The 24,561-nt window shown below is 37.1% G+C and overlaps 1 protein-coding gene across 2 annotated transcripts in view; it reads right to left on the bottom strand.

Moving 5' to 3' along the window:
• The window catches only part of LOC118276693 (sex peptide receptor), a 320,099-nt gene that overhangs the window by 47,204 nt on the left and 248,334 nt on the right, over window positions 1-24,561 (bottom strand). For both annotated transcript variants that reach the window (XM_050699791.1, XM_035595133.2), the window contains one exon: window positions 18,580-18,619. The gene's annotated coding sequence lies outside the window, so the exon portion shown is untranslated. The remainder of the gene's footprint in view (window positions 1-18,579; window positions 18,620-24,561) is intronic.

Here is a 24,561-nt window from a genome sequence, read left to right as displayed (position 1 = left end):
GCTCTCCCACACTCAAATGTGTGACAAATCTATCTAAATATACCACTAATAATTCGTAGTCTTGGCAACGGTTGTCATGGCAACGGACCAAAGGAAGCGATAGTATTATGGTTCAAGGGATTTGGGTACTAAAGGTGTGTACAGATTAGATAATGTTGTTATGTTATAATTATTTTATAACACTTTATAGCATGCATGATAAGACTGATGACTGTTTATGAAGCGAATGAGGTATGTAAGATTCGTAGCAATTGGCGTTTCTTTATCTCTTCCTACTCTGTTATGTAATGTATTATTTTGTATAACATTTATTTTGTATAACATGTCGAAATTAAGTAACATTGCTTGTTATCTTTGCATTATCACAGTAATATTATAAATGTGAAAGTTTGTTTGTCCGTCAATCACGCTGAAACTACTGAATAGATTTTGATGAAATTTGGTGTATAAACAGGGTATGAGCTGACTTGGGTGATAGGCTTTTTATCCTGCTACATTGAAATGCAATCTCCAAATCCTTTGCTAAGCGTGGAGATTATGGCAGTCTCCTATTTGGTAGAGGAGACCCAATATTCCAATAACATTAATATGTTTTATAACATTTAGTTCTCATATTGACAAATGTTATATACAACATTGTTGTTATGTTATAACTAGCTACTTCCGCGCGGTTTCACCCGCACTGCTCGGTTCCTATTGATCGTGGCGTGATGATTTATAGCCTATAACCTTCCTCGATAAATGCGCTATCCAACACAAAAAGAATTATTCAAATCAGACCAGTAGTTCCTGAGATTAGCGCGTTCAAACAAACAAACAAACAAACAAACAATCAAACAAACAAACTCTTCAGCTTTATAATATTAGTATAGATTACAATGTGTACGCTCCTTTAGACACCTTTAGCGGTTAAATTCAAGGTCAAAAGGAACTTACAGAGTAATTTGGTAAAGGAATCATGGAAGATAACTAGGTTTAAGTTTTAGTCAGGATTTCAGACTTAGGACGAAGTTTCTAGAAAACTTTTTGAGTATTTAGTTAGGAATTCTAGGCTTAGAATCTAAATATAGTTAGGTATAATGTCAAGCTCTTGAGACAAATTTAATGGCATTTCAATAAATGAATAATAAAAGTAAAATTTATTGATTTCATTAATCTTTGAGATACTGTTTCATATAATCTAACCGGTGCGAAACGAACGAACAAAACGAACGATGTTTGCGCCGTGTGTGTAAGGATATAGGAAGCCCAATCGTCTCCCAGATAATTTCTTGTATTTCTTTTAAGTTTAGTTGATTTTCATCTCACATATAATCGTTTCGTGCAGTAATTGAATCTTGCCAATATGCCAGTTATTGTGCCAACGCAACCGTACAGTCCACTTACAGACAAGGTAAAATATCAATCATCGTACTTCATTACTGAACTCACTCTCTTATACTCAACAGACGAACATACAACCACTTAACCAAAGACTTAAATCCTTAGTTTCACATCACATCCACAGCCTATAAGTGGCCTCTGCGAAGCAAAAGGCCTCTTCTCACACGGAGAAAGTTTGAGCATTAATCACCACGCTTGCTCAATGCGGGCTGACAATTTCAAACTTATAATAAGAATTTATAAGACCACGGTATTTTTCCATCACTTATGTATATAATAATGGTGTCCAACTAATCTTAGAAAGTACATATAACTAGGTAAAAGTCACATTGATACTTGCCAGGTTCACACGGTTGGTGCGGTGGCTGGGCAACCAGCTGCCACGCAACGTGTAGCAGATTCGATACCCGCAAGGAACCACTTTTTCTGAGATCCACAAACCTTTGTTTCAGGTCTGGGTGTCATGTGTATGGGAAATTATTTGTTTGTAAACGCACCCACGACACAGGAGAAAATATTAATGTGGGACAATATTTCTTTAAACGACGTTTGACGTTCAAAAGTGCCTTCCCGGTCTATTTGAAATAAATAATTATGACTTAGACTTTGACTTAAAAAAAATCCGCACTCTCGTGCACGGGAAACGGGCATTATAAATCTCCGGGCCATCACGAAAACGTAAGCCCTAGTTTAAACTGTATTAAAGCCACAGTAAACTGAAGTTTCAGTAACCTTTCAGTGTTTCAGTAAGAAATGCTTATGAAATAACTTATTCAAGGTTTGCTCAGCAAGATTGATTGCTAGTACTTACTCCGTGGTGTTCGTGACGGTGAATATTTTTTCAGGACTGAAAAAATTATGAGACCGTGTTCATGATATTGCGACGTTAGCTGTTGCTGAAATTGAGACTTTTTCTGTTTCTTAATGCAATGTTATTTGTGTAGTGGCTGGCTTTTTAACCAACTTCAAAAACAAGGAGGTTCTCAGTTTGACCTGTATTTATGTATGTTTGTGCACGATTATCTCGCGTTTGGCTGAACCGATTTTGATGCGGTTTTCAGCATAGTATTTTTCAGAGGAAGTTCGTTTAGCAGTACATGGCTAACGTGATATTTTTTTATGTTTATTTATGACAGTATTGTAGCTTAGTGACTATATCGTCATAAATAAAGATTCTGAATCAAATAAAAAATTTCATCCTAAGGTTGTCTGACAAACATGGCATGTATCCGTAATCTACATACCGCTGAAAATGTCATCCAAAAATTTTAAACTGAAATGTTTAACGAGAGTAGGAAAACCTCACTACATGTATATGTATAAGTATAAGTAAGGCTTCGTACAAAATTAATTCATTCGAGTAAGGTAGCACGCCACAGTTACAAAGACATATTCATTCGCTTCATGTTTCTCGCTTGATAAATGTGTGTTACGTAGGCTAAGGGCATGAGTACATGACGCCGTCACCATGCCGCCACCACGCAACCGCTGCGCCGCTATGCTGTACAGGGGCCTTAGTCTGCTATTACAATTGTGTCAGAATGGTCGATCACTGAGCAGTGCAAGACGGACGGAGTTATACAACCTACATAGCTCCATCCCTCTTGCACTGCTCAATGATCGACCATTCTGACACAATTGTAATAGCAGACTAAGACCCCAGTTCGAGATCGCGCCACCGCCAAATTCGCATCGCTTGAATTTAGCATACCACTGTAAAGTTGTTACTTGTTATAATACATGCCTAATATCATTAGAACTTAAAACGAGATATTTACCATGTTTATTCGTTTTTGTGAGTTTCTGATGGTAGCGGTGTCATTGGCACAAAAAAAACGAACAAGAAAGGTAGATAGACCGATTTGTCTCTAATAAACATCCACCCGCAAATACTCCAGTTCGTCCATGAACACAGCGCTTGCAACAGTGCCGAAATTTCGGAAACTCACAAAAACTAATAAACATGGTAAATATCCCGTTTTAAGTTCTAATGATATTACTAGTGATCATGTCAGTTTAAAAACTTATAATATGTGCCTAGCTTTGCAGAAACGGTTCTTTGTAGCTAGTAATGTGTAATAAAACCAGGCGTCGGCGGCGCGGTGGCGATGCGGCGGCAGCGAGGCGGCAGCGCGGTGGCGGCGCGGTGGCGGCGTCGTGTACATGAGCCCTTAGAATACCAACGTTATATAACTCCATGCTATGCTTATCATTACTATAAAGATTATTGTTCCCGCTTTATTTTATACCCCCATATTAAATAACCCATTACATTTGTCATTTTTCCAGCTAATGGGAATTTGTGTGGGAATTTTCCCATTTGAGTTTTGTGTGTTAAAAACTCATTTGTTAAGTCATAAAGGTTGGTTTAAACTACTGGGAAATGTGTTCTAGAATGAATAGATAAAAGCTAACGTACGAGTATAAAATAGTTTTCCAATTTACTTTAAACTTAGTGTCTGGTTATCTAGCACTGACGAAGACCAGACACGCCAGAAACCTGTTTTTATTAACTAAGAACTTTTCTTAAAGTGGAAAATTTCACTCCATTTTCTTTAGCTCGAAATTATTCTAGAATACAAAATAGAAGTACATTTATTTATCCTGAGCATGTTGATGTGTGCTTCCCAAACGTTGGCACAAAATGTGGGTAATACGTCTGTCTTCATGTAATATCCGTTCGTTGTCGTGACAAACTTGTCCCATTTTGGGTAAGCTGGGAAGAAATTAGATGTCAGTTTATTTGTCAGAAAGTCCAACAGATTGTGTGCTTACTGTAAATGGAATGTTCTAAATGTAATTTTACAACGTTATTAGGGGAGAAATCCATTAATTACGTAAATACCAGCTGTTGCCTGCGAATTCGTTCCTTCGAGTCATTATAATGAAATTTAAAAGAGTATATTATGGATTAATTGTGTAATAAATACTTTCTGCCGCACTTAGATACATTTAATGATTATTTAAACGATTCTTTAGTAACGATTTTGTTCCGAAAACAATTGCTAAGTATTGGGTTAAGTAACCATTAAATGACTTTGAGTACGGCAGTTAGATATAAAAGTCTTTTATTATAATATTATTTAATTTTGATTGGTAATTTTGCAGTACTTTTGCTCACGGTCCTACGAATTGCCTGATGGTGGGCTGGTACCATGGCCTAAGTACACTTGCCACACAAAAGATTTTTTTATGGTATAAACTGGTGAACAAGCTGATACATTACCTGATGGTATGCAATGGCTGGTGTGCATGGACACACGAAACACCAGATGCGTTACAAGAGTGTTGCCGGCCTTTTAGGAAAGAGGGTAATTGGACATCCAGTAACCTCACTCACACAACGAAACACAACGCAAGCGTTGTCCCACGTCGGTTTTCTGACTAAATAGATTTTTAATTTTTATACCCTGTCATCATCCCTATTGGACATTTTTCAATGGCGATTCCATGAAAATGATTGATGAAATTCCCTAGAACCAATCAGGAAATTTCAATTTTTATTTTCACCACTTAAAAAAGAGCAAACGGAGGCATCTCCGGCGTATTTGTGTTGTATAAAATCCGTTTGTGCTCATCAATCATAGATTCATATGCGGGCGTTATACGGTGCGGGATTATCGGGATTTTCTGGATTTAAAATAAATGGTGATAGTCGCAGCTTACTGTACGGTGGTGGATATTTTGGATAGGTTAAAACTTTGCCCATTTTAAAAGTTTTAAATAGATATTCGTTGTCCGGTAGGTATGAAAATTTTGTAGTAGATTTAGTTGGTTGTCGATATAATAGAAACTATTTATTTTATATAAATGGGTGTAATTTATTGAAAGTTATGGATGATGTACAGTAGACTATTTTTGGAGCTGTTACCGGGGCTCCGGCTCGAAAAGCAGGAGTAGGAATGGGGTGGATTTTAGTTAGTAAGAATCTTTCGCCTTGCTCAAGGTGGGAGAAAATAAAACCTAGTACTAATAACAGTGAATCTATTATAAACTTTAATACGACTTTAGCCTCCATTAGTTAATGAGGAATGTCAAAAAGAAATATTTCAAAGCCAAACATTAAGGCTGTTCTCTACCTTTATCTTTCCTAAATTATAAACAAAATATAAAGCCATATAGATAAATATCCTTTACGTATTTCCCAATGACATTATAGGTTTTTGCGCAGACAAAAATGGCAGCTAAAATATCGGAGACCATCGATTATTTAGACCGCCTTGGAGTAAATTCCAAAAATGTTTGTAGGCATAGTTTATTAAAAATCCTTATATAAACGAATGAAGCTATCGCCCCAACTGTCCCTTGACCTTTCATAATAATTTATATATACTTAGAGCCTCTGAGTAACGATTACTTGCATCTGTCGTCCATATAGCTCCTGTGAGAAATGGGGCAACGGTTTCGAAGGGTTCCGTACTCAAAAGGGTAAAATAGGAACCCTATTGCCAAGACTCTGCTGTCCAATTGTCTATCTCTCTGCCTTCTTTTATTCAATACGATGACGTTTAGCCACTCTCTTGCATGGTAGTAAGCAATGATGGATGAATGGAGTACGCCTCCCTATAAGCAACCTGTCTTGTCACCAGACATCTCATGAACCGTAACAGACGGACACAAATTGTCAGAGTCTATTTCCTGAAAAATACAACTTGTATGTCTCCAAGTTTTGAGTGAACAGGTTGCTCAATAAACAGTTAAGGACAGTACCTCTACCATGAGTTTGAAGCAATAGTATTTGTCGATAGTCCCTACCGACGACGTAATTTTTTTGTATGGCAAATTTTAGTTCCATATGTGACCAGTAGAGGCGTTGTAAAATTTGATATTTATAATGTAATGTATATCTATGAGCGCTTTAACAACAAATAGTAAAAAACTAAATAAAATAAACATTTAAAGGGAGCCCTCTCACAGAACAAAACTAATATTAATGTTGTTTATTACTCGAATGGATAAATGACAGTTTGGTACAGACCACTTCGTGCGTCCGGCTCGCAATTGACCGGTTTCTAGGAAATAGGACCCTGGTATTAGGGTTTGTGTGACTAAGGACTAGAGTTGGGACAAGCCTTAAGTCAGAACGACGTGGAGAATTATTAATGAAGAGGCCTAACTGTCAGTTGTTCTGGAATTACGTAAAAGCTGTAGAGGTGGTATTGAATGGTAGTTACGCCACGTGTCCTTAGTTTGAGTGCCGTTCAGAATCTAGACTAGATAGATAGGTAGATTAATTTTTATTGGACACCATTATTAAAAAGAAACTTTAATAAAGATATGGACACAAAGGCGGTCTTTTCACTAACAGCAATTTCTAGACTAATAAATAAAATTGGGGTTCTTATTGTAATATTGATATATCTATAACCGCTTTTTAATTTCGATACATATACCAAAATATTTATTTAACATTTTTTCTGTCTGTCTGTTTGTTCCGTCTAATCTCTGTAACGGCGAGACCGATTTTAACGGGACTTGCTTACGATGAAAGTTGAAGCTTTTGTAAAAATAATGTAAAGTTTTAACTGAGTGTATACCTAAAGGATTATAAATAAAGTGAAAGAACAAAAAAACATAATGAAAAAAGAAAGAAATTCTAACATAAAGATCTGATACGACAAATGTCAACCACTTTGACAGCCCGCACACGCTATCCCTTTCACACTTACCATGTAAGTGAAAAACAGCAATATGCTAATTATTACATTCCATTTGAATATTTAATCCACAAACTCCAATCCCGACTGTATAGACCAGCAGGTCAAACTACCCCGTCTATCAATGGATTTTCGCCTTTATATCCAAACAGTTAAAGTTCAAAATCTAATTAAGGAAATTGACAGAAAAGAGTACGTTGATCTGCTGTTGCCTGTCCATGTTTTTCTTCGCTTTAATTTACTTTTTTAATTTATTCCCGTCGTTTTCTCGGGCCAATATTTTTATTAAAAACTTTTTTTTTTCAAAAGAACGTGTAAATACTTAATCAAAGTACCTCGTTTCCTTATTAATGAATGGAAAAGTTTGGGAATTTTCCTAAAATAACGGGAAAACATTGCCTAATTATAATTCTCCAGTGATTTTAACATTGCATAGCTTTAATTTCGAAAACATTTCTGTACTTGCGAAGTTTTAAGATTTTTGTGTAAAGAAAACCGGTAGACTTCTGTGCGTTTTCAAAGACTAATATTTTGAAATGTGGGAGAGCCATGCTTCGGCACGAATGGGCCGGCTTGACCGGAGTGATACCATGGCCTCACAGAAAACCGACGTGAAACAACGCTTGCGTTGTATGAGTGAGGTTACCAGAGGCCCAATTACCACCTTTTTAATCTTTCCAATCCCTAATTTCCAAACATGCCTTAAATTTATAACCCTAAAAAGCCGGCGACGCATTTGTAGCTCCTCTGGTATTTCAAGTGTCCATGGGCGGCATCGATTGCTTACCATCAGTTGATCCGTCTGCTCGTTTACCAGCTTATACCATAAAAAAGGTAGTAAATATGATCCCAATTTCAAGGAAAAAACATAATATCATTCGATATTACAAAGTACAATGAGAATTTAATAGCATGTGTCACCTAGTTAAGTGCTAGTTAAGTTGTAGTAATCCGCGGCTTTAGTACGAGTTTGTTATATTTGTTTTGATCGAGACGCGACCACGTTCGGCGCTCTAATTGGTTGGTTCATTGGAGCGGACCAATCAGAGCGACGAACGTGGTCTTGTTACGATCTCGTTAATTGTAAAACAAATTTGTACTAAGCCTTCCGTTGTTATCATATCTTTGTATATACGGCTACATATAAAACTATGTAGAACCAGTATAAGCTGACTGTTGAATGTGTACAAAACATCTAATTACCCCCCTTCCCAATCTTCCCAAACCCCGATTCCCCAACAACCTTTAAATTCCTAACTCCCAAAAGGCCGGCAACGCACTTGTAACACCTCTGGTGTTTCGGGTGTTCATGGGCGGCGGCGATTGTTTATCATCAGGTGATCCGTCTGCTCGTTTACCGGCTTATATCATAAAAAAACTTCATACATTGTGAGACTATGATAAACTAGTTATGGAGGAGCGCGTAATTAAGTTAGCGTAAAAATAGCTTATTACCTATTTCGTTGTCTATCCGAAAGTTAAACCGTGTGGAAAAATGATAGTGTCATAGGAAATATATTAGATTCTCTGTGTGCACAGCTAATCAAGTAGAAAAATATATGCTTTTGATGTTTTTCTGTGTTGGATTTTGTCTGTTTTTGTTTTTTTTCATGATGTAATTTATTATGTTTTCTGATTTTTAACCGACTTAAAAAAAAATAGGTTCTCGCTTTGACCTGTATATATGTATGTTTGTGTGCGATTATCTGGATCGTACTGCTTATTTATTTATTCAAACGACTTCAATAAAATTAGGTTCTCAATTTGACCTGTATGTTTGTGCGTGATTATCTGCATCGTACTACATCGAAAATAATATAAAAAGTGAATAAATAAGCATATTTATTCACTTTTTATATTATTTTCTTGTTTTGCTAGCAATATTGCAATATTTTATAACGGTGCAAATAAACTGTTTTTCTGTCTTTCTATCTCGTGTTTTGCTGAACCGATTTTAATGCGTTTTTAGAAGAATATTGACTAAATTCATATGGAATCGTGGGCCACGTCGCGAGAAAAGGTTAGAAAGTAATAATGATTTAATACACATATAACTGTAAAGGAAATTGTAAGTCTTTTGCTAAAGATCAAAGTGAAGCGTAGTGTAAATTGTACCCCCACGCTGGGAACGTGTGAGCTCTCTAATTAGGACTTAAAAATAGAAGACGAACAAAATGTCTGTTGTTCATTATTTATACGGTCTACGAGTAACAAGAAATTGATATAAAATTATTGGAATAATAAAATTATGTAACATTCCTTTCTACCAGCGGCTTCGCCCGCGTTCCCGTGAGATAAAAAGTATCCTATCATCCAAGTCACTTCATATTCGACGGCATGGGTCTGGGTGTGTTGTGTATGTGAACTTGTATATTTGTAAAAGCACTCATGACATAGAAGAAAAACTTAGTGTCACACACCGTTTAAAAAAAATACCATATTTCATTAAAAATCGAAATGTAGTTTCAGCGTGATTGGCAAATAACATTTTTTATAATATTAATGTGAACAAAGACTTTAAGTAAAGACTATACTAAACAAAAAGATTACATAAGTACTTTCAGCCCTTTCAGCCCTTTACTACTTACCTAAATGTATGTACATACATAACAAAAAAGAAATAATCAAGTCTAAGTACTACTAAGCATAACTTTGCTAAGAACTGTCACGGAGCTTGAATAATTAGAGTACTAGGCGCACATAAAACAAAAGGGGTCTCGGAAAAACACCGCTGTCTCTGACAACTAAGGAATAATAAAAGAATACCTTGGCTTTAAGAAAAGAGTATGACGTCTAGAGGTTAGACTCTTGGCCTGCTTCGGACATAATGTAAACTTTAAAACGGTAATGGTTAGTTGACTTAAATTTTCCCAACGTCTAGATTATTTTTTCCCATTTAACCCAATGGTTGGGAATAGATAATTAGTGTAACACCAACAGCCTATACATAAGTGGCCACTGCTGACCAAAGGCCTCTTCTCGCACGAGAAGGTTTGAGCATTAATCACCACGCTTGCTTAATGCGGGTTGGCGATTTCAAACTTATAATGAGATAATATTATAAGACCACTCTAATTCAACGAACGAACGAACGAACAAACGAAAAAACATCGCAGATTGCATACTACAATTCTATTTATTGCAAAGTTTCGTGAACAAAAATGAACGAATGAAATGAAGACAAATAAATAGGTTTTGATATGAAATTAAAAATAAAACGTTATTTCAAGTAATTCTATTAGTAAATCAATAAAACCTACGGCCGAAGATTAAACGAAACTTCGCATTCGAGAACCGGAGTAGCCTTACAGGTTTCCTCACAATGTTTTCCTTCACCGTTTGTCTAAATAATCTTAGAAAGTACATATAGCTCGGTAAAAGTCACATTAGTACTTGCCGTTGGTAGGTTTCGAAACCGCAACTTCATGCTTGAGAAGCAGGCGTCTTAAACCTTCGGGCCACCACGACATTAAGGTATTAATGACGGCAATTCACTTAGTGTCTAGTTCAAACAAATTTTGCAGATTAAGACGAATGAATTAAGGATAAGATTAATACTCATAACGAGTACAATTAAAAATTCTGCTGAAAATCTTTGCAATAAGGAAATACCGAAAATAGCAGAGAGATAAGCGGCCTGAATGGTTTGTTCAATAAATGGTAATTAGACTAATGAACTAGGAATGTATTGTGTACTCTGTAGAGTATAAAGTCGATGTAAAACGAAGATAACTGTTTTGTAAAATGTTTCTCCCGAGTGGGTATACAAAATAACCATGTTTTTTTATGGTATAAGCCAGTAAACGAGCAGACGGATCACCTCGTGGTAAGCAATCGCCGCTACCCATGGGCAGCCAAAACACCAGAGGCGTTACAAGTTGTCGGCCTTTTGGGGGTTAGAATTTTTGTTGGGGAATCGAGGATTGGAAAGATTGGGAAGGGCGGTAATTGGGTTACCTCATTCACACAACGAAAGGTCGGTTTTATGTGACGCCTGAGTACTTAGAGACGTGATGTTTATAATTCACGTAATCAAAACATAAAACGCGATATTCCCCAATCAAAATGAAGCAACGCTATTTTAGAATTTTCTATTTAAAAAATTTCTCATGCTGAGAGTAAAATCGTCTCTTTGTGACTAGATAACATTTATATGATACTATTATAATAAACGCGAAAAACGAGCATACATTAGATACACCATTGTAACATACACCAGTTGGCAATAATAACACGTGAAAATGTTATGTTATGTCCCCCATAAATACGATAACAAAATCCCGTAGGTAATTGCGAAATCTTATTCACGAAGGTTTTAAAAAATAATGGAATTGTTTGAAGATATTCAGAGGGCTGTTATTTTTTGTATGACGTGCGATAATATGCGTATTTTGTACAGAAGGGTTGTTGAATATTTTAGCTTGTGAATCGCACTCTCACTTTTTGAATTATTTATTTGTTTATTCGGCCATTTCTTTCGTTAAAAAGATTTTTTTTGTATTTTTTCTGGTGATGAATTTTTCGTTTTATTTTTGTATTTTAGAAATATTGGCGTCAAGGGCATTATTTACCCGGAGCTGAGGGTTATAGGTGATCCGGCTCGAAAAGCAGAAGCAGGGATGAGGTGGTTTTTAGTCAGTCAGAGTCTGACAGTCCCTCTCGCCTCGCCAAAGGCGAAAGAGTAATTTATTTTAAAATAAAAAATATAAAGGGCAATAATTTTCGAAGAGATAAATATGTTGCAAATAAATAAATCAATTCTATTCTATTCTATTTTTGGCTGTCATGAATCCATTGTAGACCTTTAGCTGTCTTTTTGAAGAATATCTATTATTTCGTAAAAACCATTCTTGCTACAAGATTTACCTATCTACAAACTTATATTAAAGTAGTAAATCTCCACAAATAGAAGTACCTAATACAAATTGTTTTGACTTTAATATTCTATTAGGTACATAAACCAATTACTAGCCTTACGAAACACATTAAACAAGTATCCGGGGCATGGATAAAAAGTTTTGATAAAATCGGCTCCGATATCCACAGATAATCTGAAAAGTTGATGAATTATTTCTGGGAAGGACCGTCGTCTTAAGGTAAGCGTCCACAGACCCGCATCGTACGCATCGGACGGATCGCATCAAACGGATTAATTTTTCAGACTGCGTCCACGGTATCGGCAGTTTTTAAACTGACATATTATGGTCATTAACATGGTAAATATCCCGTTTTAAGTTTCAATTCTAGTATCGGCAGTGTTCGGGTTGCCGACGCGAGTATTAGCTATCATATTGCCGATGTCACTTTCACTCGGAGTTTTGGCATCGGCATTGCGCATAACGTCATTGGTACGCATTACCCATGAGCGGTCCGTACGATGCGGATTAGTGGACGCTTACCTTAAGGCGATGGTCCTTCCTAGAAATAATTCATCAATTTTTATTTTTTCAGATTAGTGGACGCAGTTGTATGAGTTTCTATACAAGACAAACTAAAATCCGTTGCGTGCGATGCGTCCGATGCATACGATGCGGGTCTGTGGACGCTTACCTTTAGGTCGAAACGATGTTGTTTGTTATTTTAGTTAAGTTTTGTTTTCCCTCGTAGTATTGAGTATTCTGTAACTGCGTAGAATTAGGCGCCTAAAGTATTTTTTTGTAGAAATAAATTATTCATGTTGAAAACATCAAGCTAAGATAACCTGCCCAGTATAAACTGACCGTCGAATGCGTGGAAAGATTATACAAAGCGAGATCATGATAAACTAGATTTGTATAGCTCCATGTGTTTATCTACCCAGGGTGCTTAGACAAGTGTAAGTGCCTTTCCAAAGCAATTGTTTTTTATTTATTTTAAATTTGATGGTTTTTATTAAACACTAGCTTCTGCCAGCGGCTTCGCGTTGCGTTGGAAAGAAACGTATCCTATCACCAAAGTCAGCTCATACCCTGTCTGTATTCCAAACTTCATCAAAACCCGTTCAATAGTTTCAGCATGATTGACGGACAAACATCCAAACAAACAGACTTTCACATTTCATCAAGTTTGGGAAGGGGAGTAATTGGCCCTTCGGTAACCTCACTCACCCAACGAAACACTACGCAAGCGTTGTTTCACGTCGGTTTTCTATGAGGCCGTGGTATCACTCTGGTCGAGCCGGCCTATTCATGTCGAAGCATGGCTCTTCTACATTTAAAATACATCACACTCTACGAATACATAATTAGCAGAGCTTTATTTCCCCGACCTTATTGTCTAGACAAGAAGGGTTAGAATTAATAATATTAACCTTGTACCAATTTAGACACGGTTCATGCTGAGCATTTTATAAGGGAAAATCCAATAAGAGTTTAAGACATCAGCAGCTGTGTGTACACAAAGATGGCGCGTGTTTATGAATCTAGTCGTTCAAAACGTACTTCTAAGATTATGAAGACCTTCATAGAGAGAGCTCCAAGGTCATTTAACGTCTAGTTGTGATATCTATGCTCCATTTCTAAGCGTCTAATATGTGGAACGTATTATATTTTAGTCAAGAGATATACGTTACTGTTCCAATGTCAAGCCACAAAAGTAATGTACTTTGGATGATTACTTGCTATTAATCGATGTATACTATAGATATGTATGTGTTATGTGTGTATTACATCACCTCAACAGCCTGTAAGTGTCCACTGGTGACCAAAGGCTTCCTCTCACACAGAGAAGGTTTGAACATTCACCACATATTAAACCACGCTTGCTCAGGGCGTCTGCGGATGGCGAGCATAGTGTTGGGTAAATAGCCGGCTACTTTGAGTTATTATCGATTATAATCCATTAATAGCCATTAATAGCCTACCAATGGATGATAACCCTGCTATTAATGTATAGTTAGAAAAATAAATGCTTTTTTTGTTTTATTGTAAAATCTGTGGGTGTAAACATAAATTGTGTGCGTGTACGCAGTGTGATTCAACATATTGTTATTCTTTTTATTTATTTTCACTATTTGTATATGAAAAAGTGTTAATAATAAAATAAATAGGTACACATTTTTCACATTCACGGGAAATTCAGTTTTGTTAATTTAGAGATCCAATACTATAAAAAATATAATTACTCAATAGTAATTATATTTTTTGTCAATGACACATCGCTTTGTGATTTAACCATATATGTACCTAATTAATTAATTTTACCTATAAAATAATTTTAACCGATACGTAAAAATGTAAGGTACATTAAGTAAGTTAGTTATTAGCTATTTTGAGTCGATAGTAGGTAACATGCATGCGCACTTCCGATCAAAACCCTGTAAGTTGCCAACTGCTGACCGAAGGCTTCTGCCAACAAAGAGAAGGTTTGAGCATATCGCAATCTCCGGAGAGGAGGCTAACACTACTGCCGTGGCTTGCTTCGCCGACGTAAAACTGCCGCGCCAGATTAGTGCGGGTTCCGGCGCGATCTCATGGCGGAATGGCAGCAACGACTGTCGCAACCGAGGGCTGGGCTCGCTGTCATTGCAGCGATAAGTCCCCTCTTTGAGGAGTGGCTTGAGAGGCACCACGGCGTCCTCACCTACCGCCTGACGCAGGTGCTTACCGGACATGGGAGTTTCGGTAGGTTCCTGTTTCTGATTGGGCGGGAGGAAACGCCCGGGTGTCATCACTGTGAGGACCGCCCGGAGGACACGGTGGAGCATACGGTGGCGGTTTGCCCTACGTGGGCTGAGCACCGCCGTGTCCTCAGGGATGTGGTCGGTGACGGTGACCTCAAGCGTCCGGCATTGGTTCAGACCATGGTGCGGAGCGAGGGGGACTGGGATGCCGTCTCCTCCTTCGTCGGCGAGCAAGGGTAGCTCGCCGCCCGACCAGAACCCGACCCGTGCGTGCGGCGCATCACGTTCCGCGCGCGCCTCAAAGAGCCATCAGACCACCACAGCTGGGACCCAGTAGGGGTGATGCCTGATCCGGAGTTGCGGACTACCTAGCGGGTTTACCGGAGCTCCGGTTGGAAATGCAGACAGGAACGGGGTGGTTTTTTGTCAGTAAGAGTCACTCCCTCTCGCCTCACCTAAGGCGAGAGAAGTCATTGGATGATTTCCCCCTTTAAAAGTTTCATCCCCGCAAACGTAGGTTATATCACACAACTGGAATTTGGAAAACAGACCGTCAAGTATAGATACGGAAAGTGATTTCCACATGGATTCGGAACCTTTCTATCCAACATAAAATCGATGAAATATCTGTGACTAATGAACGGGGGCCTACTCCGGTTCTCGAATCCGAAGTTTCGTTTAAAGTTTTTATTGGTTTACTGATAGACTTACTTGAAATAACGTTTTATTTTTAATTTCATATCAAAACCTATTATTTATTTTCATTTCGTTCATTTTAGGAAAGTTCGCAATAAATAGAATTGTAGTACGAAATCTGCGAAGTTGCGGACGAAATTCGCTTTTCGTTGAATAAGAGTAGGCCTGCAACTGCAAGCCTACTTTTAAATTGCACATTTATTTACTATAAAGAAAGATGATGAAAATGAAGTCTAATCTGACAGTCCTAAGCCTGAAAACCATGAAGCAATCAGTAAAATAACATTAATAGCAGGGTTATCAGCCAAAATTGGCTATTAATGGCTATTGCTTTTAATCGATTATTAGCCAAATGATCATTAACGGATTATATCATTGACACTAGGCGAGCAAGGGTAGCTCCGCCTGACCAAAACCAGACGCGTGCGTACGGAAAGTGATTTCCACATGGATTCGGAACCTTTCTATGGTCGCGTTCCGCGCGCACTTCAACGAGCCATCAGAACACTACATATGGGGCCGAGTAGGGCAGATTGATGCGAAACTGCGGATTACCTAGGATTTACAACTGTATATATTGTTTTTAAGTATAATGAATACAACAAACCTATGATTTATTAATAATAATGTATTTTCAAAGAACACTAATCTCAAAGCTCAAACGTTTTCCTACCGTTGTAAAAATTCTGCAAGCGTTCAGTACATAAAGTTTGCAGTACATAAGCAGAGCGGTCTGTATACAAACCCATCGATAAATCTTGTCTAACTAATTTAGTACCGCGTTTAGGGTTCCGTGCTGTATAGCCAGTCAGGATATTTGGTATGCAATGCTGTTATTCAAATATCGGTTATAATTGACGGATCTCCGTCGGAGATGCCAAACTCAATATTTAGGATTTACACTGTATGTACATGTTAAAATGTACATCAATTCTATATTTATTTTGTAGCATTGTCAGGTCCTTAAAAAACTTTTTTCAGTGTGGAAAAGCCATGCACGAATGGGCCGGCTCGACCGATCACAGAAAAAACTGAAACAACGCTTGCGTTGTGTGAGTGAGGTTACCGAACGCCCAATTACCCCCCTTCTAAATCTTCAAAATCTATGATTCCCCAACAACCTTTAAATTCCTAAACTCCCAAAGGCAGGCAACGCACTTGTAACGCCTCTGCTGTTTCGGGTTCCATGGGCGGCGGCATTACGTTACTTATCATCAGGTGATTCGTCTGCTCGTTTACCGGCTTATACCATAAACATAGAAGATAAGATTGGATTATTTTTATCTTAATCGATTAACGCTGAAAATACTATTTTTGAGCGTGAGCTAGCAAAGCCAACTCATACTAAGAGTACAGATTCGATCTACATACCAAACAATTTGACTGACTGTACGTACAAATGAAAAAGGGCATCGAATAATATCCCACAACTACAGAACGAATGCCTAACTAGTTTATTTAAGGCCATAATGCAAATTAGGTTGACTGTAAAACGTTTGAGCTTAACATTTCCTAAGTAGAATTACACACAGAATAACAATGGTAGCTATTTTTGCTCGAAGCCTTAGGGATCTACTATTTAATAATGGGGATAGAAAAAAGGAAGATAATTAGCAAGGGATGCTGTATAAAAACTAAACGATTAAGGAAACAGTGGTAAGCTGCTTCTGCTTTTGTAGCCGGAGCTGCGGACTACCTGGCGGGTTTAACGTAGCTCCAGCTCGAAAAGAAAGAGTAGGCGAGGTGGTTTTTAGCAGTAGTCTTCCCGTCGCCTTAGCCTAAAGCGAGAGAAGTCATTGATTGGATGATTTCCCCTTAACAAAGGCATTAGCGTAGTGTTCCACACGTGCCACTCGAAGGAAGGGTGCAGCCTCCATGGCTGCTAATGTGATGGGACCTGCTGCAAATGTTGTGGTAGTTCCCAGCCTGTCGGGTGTGGGGCTCCGCAAAAACCCGAGGTCCTTTTGAGGTATCATCAGGTGTGTACAAAAAATGGCCGTACCGTTTAGGTGATCCCTGCGTTTACGCTTATTCCGTAGTAAAGATCACGGTCAGAGGCAGTGGAGGAACATCGGGGTGGTTTTAGCTGGTAAGAGACCGGCATGCTCCTCCGTCGTCCCCACGACGTGGGAAGTCCATGAGGATTAAAAAAATAGCTAAGGTCGCACTGCGGGTTTTTTCCACGAGCGGTTTATCGTCTTATTTGCGTAAATAGCGCACGCACTACGATATTTATAATATAAACGTGGTTTAGCTAAACCACGCGATATTTTTTCAAATTTAAGTTTTATCGCGAAGTTCTTCATGGAATATTAATTATAAATTATTATTGTAGTGGTGTTTTACGCCTCCATTTTGTAACTTCTCACGGTTTTAAGTATTGTCGCGGGAAAAATATTGTATTCATTTTTAAACTGTTTTATTTAGCTTGACCTGTTTGTGTGTTTAGGTCAAATTTTGTGTAACACTACTCTAGTGATGGCGCTTAACAATCATGATTTGATATATTTGTCGACATCGCTAGCTTAAATTTTGTATGGCAAATAGTTCCATAAGTGACCGATAGAGGCGTTGTATTTCAAGTCATGGTATTGATACAAGCGGTAACTCTGATATTCAATATGAATTTGGTAACTCTCTTAATCTTGATGATCATACAATATAATAATAAGACTATGTAAAACAGTGTAACATAAAAAAGATTTTTATGTATAATTTGTCTAAAAACGTCATGCGGTTAAAAAACGCTGCGGTTGCACCATACTGTGGCTTAAGTTTAAATTTTCCTGTTAATTTTCTCTACGGAACCTTCAAAACGCGAATCACGGTACGCACCTGGCGGTTTTTCTAATTCCGTTTCTTACCGATTCGACTCGTTTTACGATGTTACTGACAGACAGATAGTAAATATTTTATTTAGAATTCTTTTCGGGAACCACATAAATTATGTTAAACTGTTCAGATATGTACGTTTAGTGAACAAATTTTCCTACTCTGTGGTTTCAGATGTTCAGGGCGAGATGGGAATTTGTTTTTCTTGGAATTTGCTTTTTTAAATTTGGAATGGGAAAAGTTCCATTAATTGGGAAGTTGGGAATTGAAATTGTTTTTAGTCAGCAATTCGTGAAATTTGTGATTTCTCTTTAGTTTTGTTTTTTTTTGACGTGGCAGTTGAGATATTATTCAGTTGATTGCGAAGAGGAATTAATTTTTTTTTCTTTTAAATATTTTTTTTTTACTTACCAGCGTATCAGTAGAAGTGTTGTATCCAGTCCTTTCGTTCCTGTAACAAAATAAAATCAATGTTTATTATCGTAATAAAACCGACGTTACCGTTACAGTTACTGAACTAAACAATACTTTAATAGTAATTTATTATCACATCACATCAACAGCCTATACGTCGCCATTGCTGACCAAAGGCTTCTTCTTGTATCTAGGTTTGAGCATTAATCACTATGCTTGTTCAATGCAGGTATCAACATTTGCATACAAAAAATTGCATTATATTAGATTACCAAGATCCTCAGAGCTGCGGCCCACGCATAAAGATCTCGCCCCTACTGTTTATTCTTATAATATTTTTAATGTACACAATTTACACTACTATTATTACTTATTTATAAATCAATTTTTTATGCGACTTAAATAAAATGTCATGTAAACAAAAAAAAAAAATTGTATTTTTTCCTCTTACGTAACGTTTTTCCAAAACCGAATATTTTTTCTTTAAAGATCGTCTTTTCTCTCTACATTTCAGGGAAAGATATCTCAACTAGTTCAAAAAGTGTGTCGATAAAACTGCTCGGGTTACTTTCAAAGATAAGTTTAGCACCAGACCAGGGATACTCAGCTGGCATTGTTCTTGATAATGTTCGTCAGTTTATAGATAAGGAGCTACTGGTAGTCGCAATTCTAACATCTAATATTTTATAGCAACTGTTTTTGAGAAAGTGATGCCTATTTGCACCAACCGCTCCTAAATTTGGAGGAGCCTTTTAAGATGGTTGACATTTATAGAATAGAATCAGGCGTTACTTTGCGGAAATCTATGCTACTACACTAACAATATAATAAATTTTTAGGTTTTATTCCACGGTGTGTTGGTTTGAATTCGAGCTGCGGGAGTCGCCGAGTCGACAACTCCTAAAGATGCTCCGAGGAGGAGCGAAACATATATCGAGTGTTTTGTGGCGTGGCGTGCATGTGTTTTTGTGTTGCACCTCTGTTGCGTGAGCATTTAATTGCGGAGGGTGGTGCTGCACACCGCATGCTGAAAATACTTCCACAAGCGGAATAAAAACTAATTATTTATTGTATTGTTAGTGTAGGTGAAATGTATTTATTTATGTAATCTTTAATGTACTCAATACAGTATAATAGTGGTACCTTGAGCGAACTTAATGCCATATGGCATTCTCTATTAGTCAACCTTAGGGATTAAATAGAAAATCTTTTAAATTTAACGTCGTTTTTATTCACCAACCTATATATCGTCGCATTACTAGTGTCGCCGCGTCGTGTGTCGTGAAATACTGCTCAAGAATATAAGCCGTGGCTTGAAACTAGTAGAGTTCCTCGTAAAATTGTTAGGTGTGTAATCCGAAAATACGATATCTCTAACAAAAGTTATAATATAAGCCTTTTCGTTTTTTACCGGATACATTTCGGAGAGTGTGCGGGGGAATTGCACAACTTGATTCCCCCTAGTCCTTTTCATCATCGAACCACAAGACAATCGGCGAGGCGTCACCGCTTCATGGTAGATATTCCACCCACTCGCACGAAGCGCTTCGCTTCAAGCTTCCTTGTACAATGAGCTACCCTCCAGAGACAGCTATCATAATCCATTGGAAGTAATAATTCATTCCATTTTATATGCGAAGTATAAATCCGATCACAAAGCCACCGAATGAACGAAATGAATGAAATGAACGAAGTTCTAGAATTATGAATGAATGAATTTCTGGACTTATTAAACACTGGCTCCATTCGTTTTCCGTACCATTGGGCATTGCTATCCGCATCCAAGTTACTTTATTTTTGATAATACGGCGTAGCTAATGGGAATGCAGTAAAACTTTATTCCCATTGGACCCAATGTTTGGGAAAAGTTAGTGTACGTAATGGACGAGGATTTTATTCGGTCCTTAATGTTGTTGTTGCGAAATTAATCTGGTAGTTTTTGTTTCGTAGAATTAATTAGGATTTGGTGTTTATTTTGGTAATGTAGTCTTTAGTGTTTTTGATTTGTTATCACATTACGTCGACTGCGTATAAGGGCCTAGTGCTTAGTAACTGCCTATCACATATTCACTTCACATCAACAGCGTATAAACAATTCTTCACACACGGAGTAGAGGCTATTTTTTTCTTACACAAACGTGACAAATTATTGGACTCTTCTCCATGATGAGTAGAGGTTATTGCTCATTCGAGCAATAATACCCATTCGGGTATTTGTTGCTTGTTAACGATCATTATGTAAGGAACATATTATATAATATTATTTTTTGCTCCTTTTACTAAGTTGCCCCCAACTAGGATTTTCTTCTGTGTCTGTGGGTGTGTTTACAAACAAACAAGTTCACATACACATGACACCCAGACCCGAAACAACAATTTGTACATCACAGAAAGAGTTGTTCCTTGCGAGAATCAAACTCACGTTACCCGCTTGCGCGGCTGCAGTTTGCCCAGGCACCGCACCGCCCGTGCACTCATTAATGTTTGGCAATCAAACTTTCATTAGGTTCAATAACAACAACGATATAAAAGGGAATAATAGCTCGAAGCAATACACTTTCATATTTCATAGTTCACTTCCGATTTGGGAAATTCCCAAAAGCGGGCGTAGTTCTGACGACTTTTGTTGTAAATAATAAATTAAGGGAACACAGTAAACGGACGAATACGATGTTTATGTTTATTTGATTGGTTCAGCCTTATGGATGAGAGAGATGCGATGCTTTGACAATAAAAAGGAATTACTATTTTATTTGTGACACGTGTTTCAATCAAGGCTGTGTAGACGAGCGACTTTTATATGTTATCTCTTAAAGCATTAAATTCCGGAAGGTTTAGCGCCTGTTTCACCACCTTCATATAAGTGCCCGATAAACCTATGTGACAGATACTGCATACAAAATACGTTCTTAATCCAGTTATCTGATACATAGCGGCTATCGAGATATTGTGAAGCAAGTCCTTAATGTTGCGTTCTGTTTAATGTAACCTTTTTGGTTCACAGTCATTGTATCTAGTGCGACCGCTTTGCATGATATTTGAGGTTGACAAGATTACTATAGAACTTTGAATACAATCAATGACAGGTTTGAGCTGAGGGTGCTTTTTCACCATAAATCTTACATTACACATACATTTACATGCGAATAAACATGGATAGAAATTCCTAGCGCCAAGCTTCAATTTGACGTTTTAAAATTGCCTAATTTAGGATTAATTGAAATAAATGCTTTGATTTTTTATCTTGACGAACAACTTATGGGCAGAAAACCCGCCAGTCATGATCATCTCGCCTGGTCGGAGAATCCTTCTTATTCTTTCGCAAAGTTTACTCTCCGTTCCCTAAAAGGGTAAACTTGCTTTAGCTGCTACTCCGAAAGATAATACCTAAGTATAAGCATTTTTTCATAAGTAGTCAAAAAGAGTATTTTATAATTATCTCTAACGATTATGTTGTTTACATCTTGCTCACTAAAGCATGAATTCGTAACAAACTTTGGCCGTACAGAAACAAAGTTACATTATTTGAACTTTTACTTTTTACTCCTTAATCTTTTTCTTAATTACTTTCGCGTCTGTAAAGTTTTATTATTCACTACTTAGTCTTGTTACTTTCAAAATGTCTTAGTATTATAGAAACAAATTCGGTTTATTATTTACGAAGAATCTTTTGTCAAACCACAATAATTGTGTCGTATTTCTCTCATGAAATAATTTCCCATTTAACCCAAAGATTGGGAAATTAAGTACCATCTAATGGGAATTTCTTGGAAACTTGAAAATTATCCGTTACGTTTCATTAGAAATTATACTTCGCAGAGCTGGTAGTAGAAAATTAACATTAAATAGCTTAAAGCTCACAAAATTATTATTAATTACACATCATTGTAATATTCCTTTGGGATATAATATTTCAATATTCTCTGGAACCGTAATATTATAATAGCTTCATGCATATGTCCTTAAAAGATAAAGATAAAATATAAAGGTCTCCTTTAAAAGATAGTTACTGGTATTTATTAACAGCTTCATTTTCACCAGTTATGTCATTTGCTGTTGATAATGATGACGTGTTCATCAGCTGCCTGCTGAATGTCCTCAGCATAAGGTGATCGGTTTGGTAGTTAAAAAAATGTATATTGAGTCACCGTTCAATTGAATTGAATTTTGTAATGATAGGTTAGAAAGCCTTCTAAAAGACTTATTTTAACCATAACATAACTTTGCCAAGTTTTAAACAAAGCATTTTCCATAATCATGGTTACTTGCAGTCGGTCCACGCAGGCATGACGCATGAGGCTCTCAATCCAGAATACATCTCCAAATAATTTTATTTATACTCAAGTATTAATATTACATAAATCCGATACAAAATGGCGAACGTATATAGGGATCGAATAAATAATGTATAAAACGAATATTTCTCGTAATATCGAGTTCTTGGTATAAGCGAACGAGATTAGTCCTTTTGTAGGTACTCATAAAGTGCTATTCATTTTTTTGATTACTTTTTTTTCTTTTTTTTTCCGTGATATCGGAACGTGGATTTTGATTGAAGATTGGATGTTTATTACATGGCAGATAATATTGTGATTGTTCCTCGAAGAGACGCTGAGGTGAATTTAATAAAGGTTTTTATAATAACTAAATGTCACGGTTTACTCATGTACATTAATGGAGAAAAGCTCTACTTGTTTGGAGTCACAAAGGAATTCTTCATCATGAGCAGCGAAACTAGTAGAGCTTTTCTCCATTAATGTACTTGAGTAAACCGTGATTTTTAGTTAATTTAATAAAGTTTCAAGCCATTTCGTGTGTCGCGGAATGCTGCTCATGAATATGAGCCTCTAGCATGGCTTGAAATGGCTTGAAACTAGTCGAGTTCCTCGTCAAAACAATACGTGAGTAAGCCGATAACATAATAATTAATTTAGTATGTCTCACGAAAGTTACAATAAAATTTAATAAAGGTTCTAGAAAGTCAGTTTTTACAATGAAACGAAGGTTTAGCCGAATTTATTAATAGATCAACCACTTTATCTGATAGAATATCTTAAGAGGAGGATTGGAACAGAGGGTATGAAACATCATAAGTTTAAAATTTATTTGTTTAAACACGTGTTAAAAAGAAAGTCCGCACTTTAGTGCGTTCTTTTTTAAGTCGAAAAATGTACTTAAAACGGTGTAGGCTCAGCTCGCCCCTTGAATCTCGCCCCTGATTGCCCAAGTGCATCAACTCGCCCCTTAAATTATTAGATACTCCAACTCGCCCCCGATTGTTGGTTAGTTAAAAGTACTGTCAGCACTCTACGTTTATAAAATCTTTAACTGAATATTTTTTCTTAAAACTTCAATAATGCCTTGGGATTTAATAGTGAAAATTGAAATAAAACTGCATGTGTAATAAAAACGGGGCGAGTGGAACATTTTAATCGGAAGGGGCAAGATCCAGGGGGCGAGCTGATACTACACCCATAAAAGGTCCCTTTTGTTACAGTAGGTAAGCCAGGTAATAAAACTATTACAAGTGGTTAAATTACTTACCAGTTTTGTTTACTGTACATTTTTCTGAATATACCTTGGAATGCCGCAAGGGGCGAGTCGATGCATCAAAATAATTATTTAATTGTTAAATTTTTCACTCGCCCCGTAAGGGTTTTCGTAAGGGGCGAACCACAACTCCAAATTAATAAAAACGGGGCGAGTGGAACATTTTAATCGGAAGGGGCAAGATCCAGGGGGCGAGCTGATACTACACCCTTAAAACCGTCTCGATCTCGATGCGTTATTTAGCATATATTATTATGAAAAATACTATGCTAAATAATGCATCCAAATTGGTTCAGCGAAACGCGAGATACTCATGCAGAAGCTTACATACATACAGGTCAAATGAAAAACCTCCTTTTAGTGAAGTCGGTAAATTCCTTGGAGATTGTAGATTAAAAGGGTTAAAGTTTACCTATTAGAAAGCGCTGC

This window comes from Spodoptera frugiperda, chromosome 17, assembly GCF_023101765.2.
Source record: "Spodoptera frugiperda isolate SF20-4 chromosome 17, AGI-APGP_CSIRO_Sfru_2.0, whole genome shotgun sequence".
Lineage (NCBI taxonomy): Eukaryota > Metazoa > Arthropoda > Insecta > Lepidoptera > Noctuidae > Spodoptera > Spodoptera frugiperda.
The sequence above is the reverse complement of the archived record's forward strand: the minus strand, read 5'-3'. Positions and strand labels throughout refer to the sequence as shown.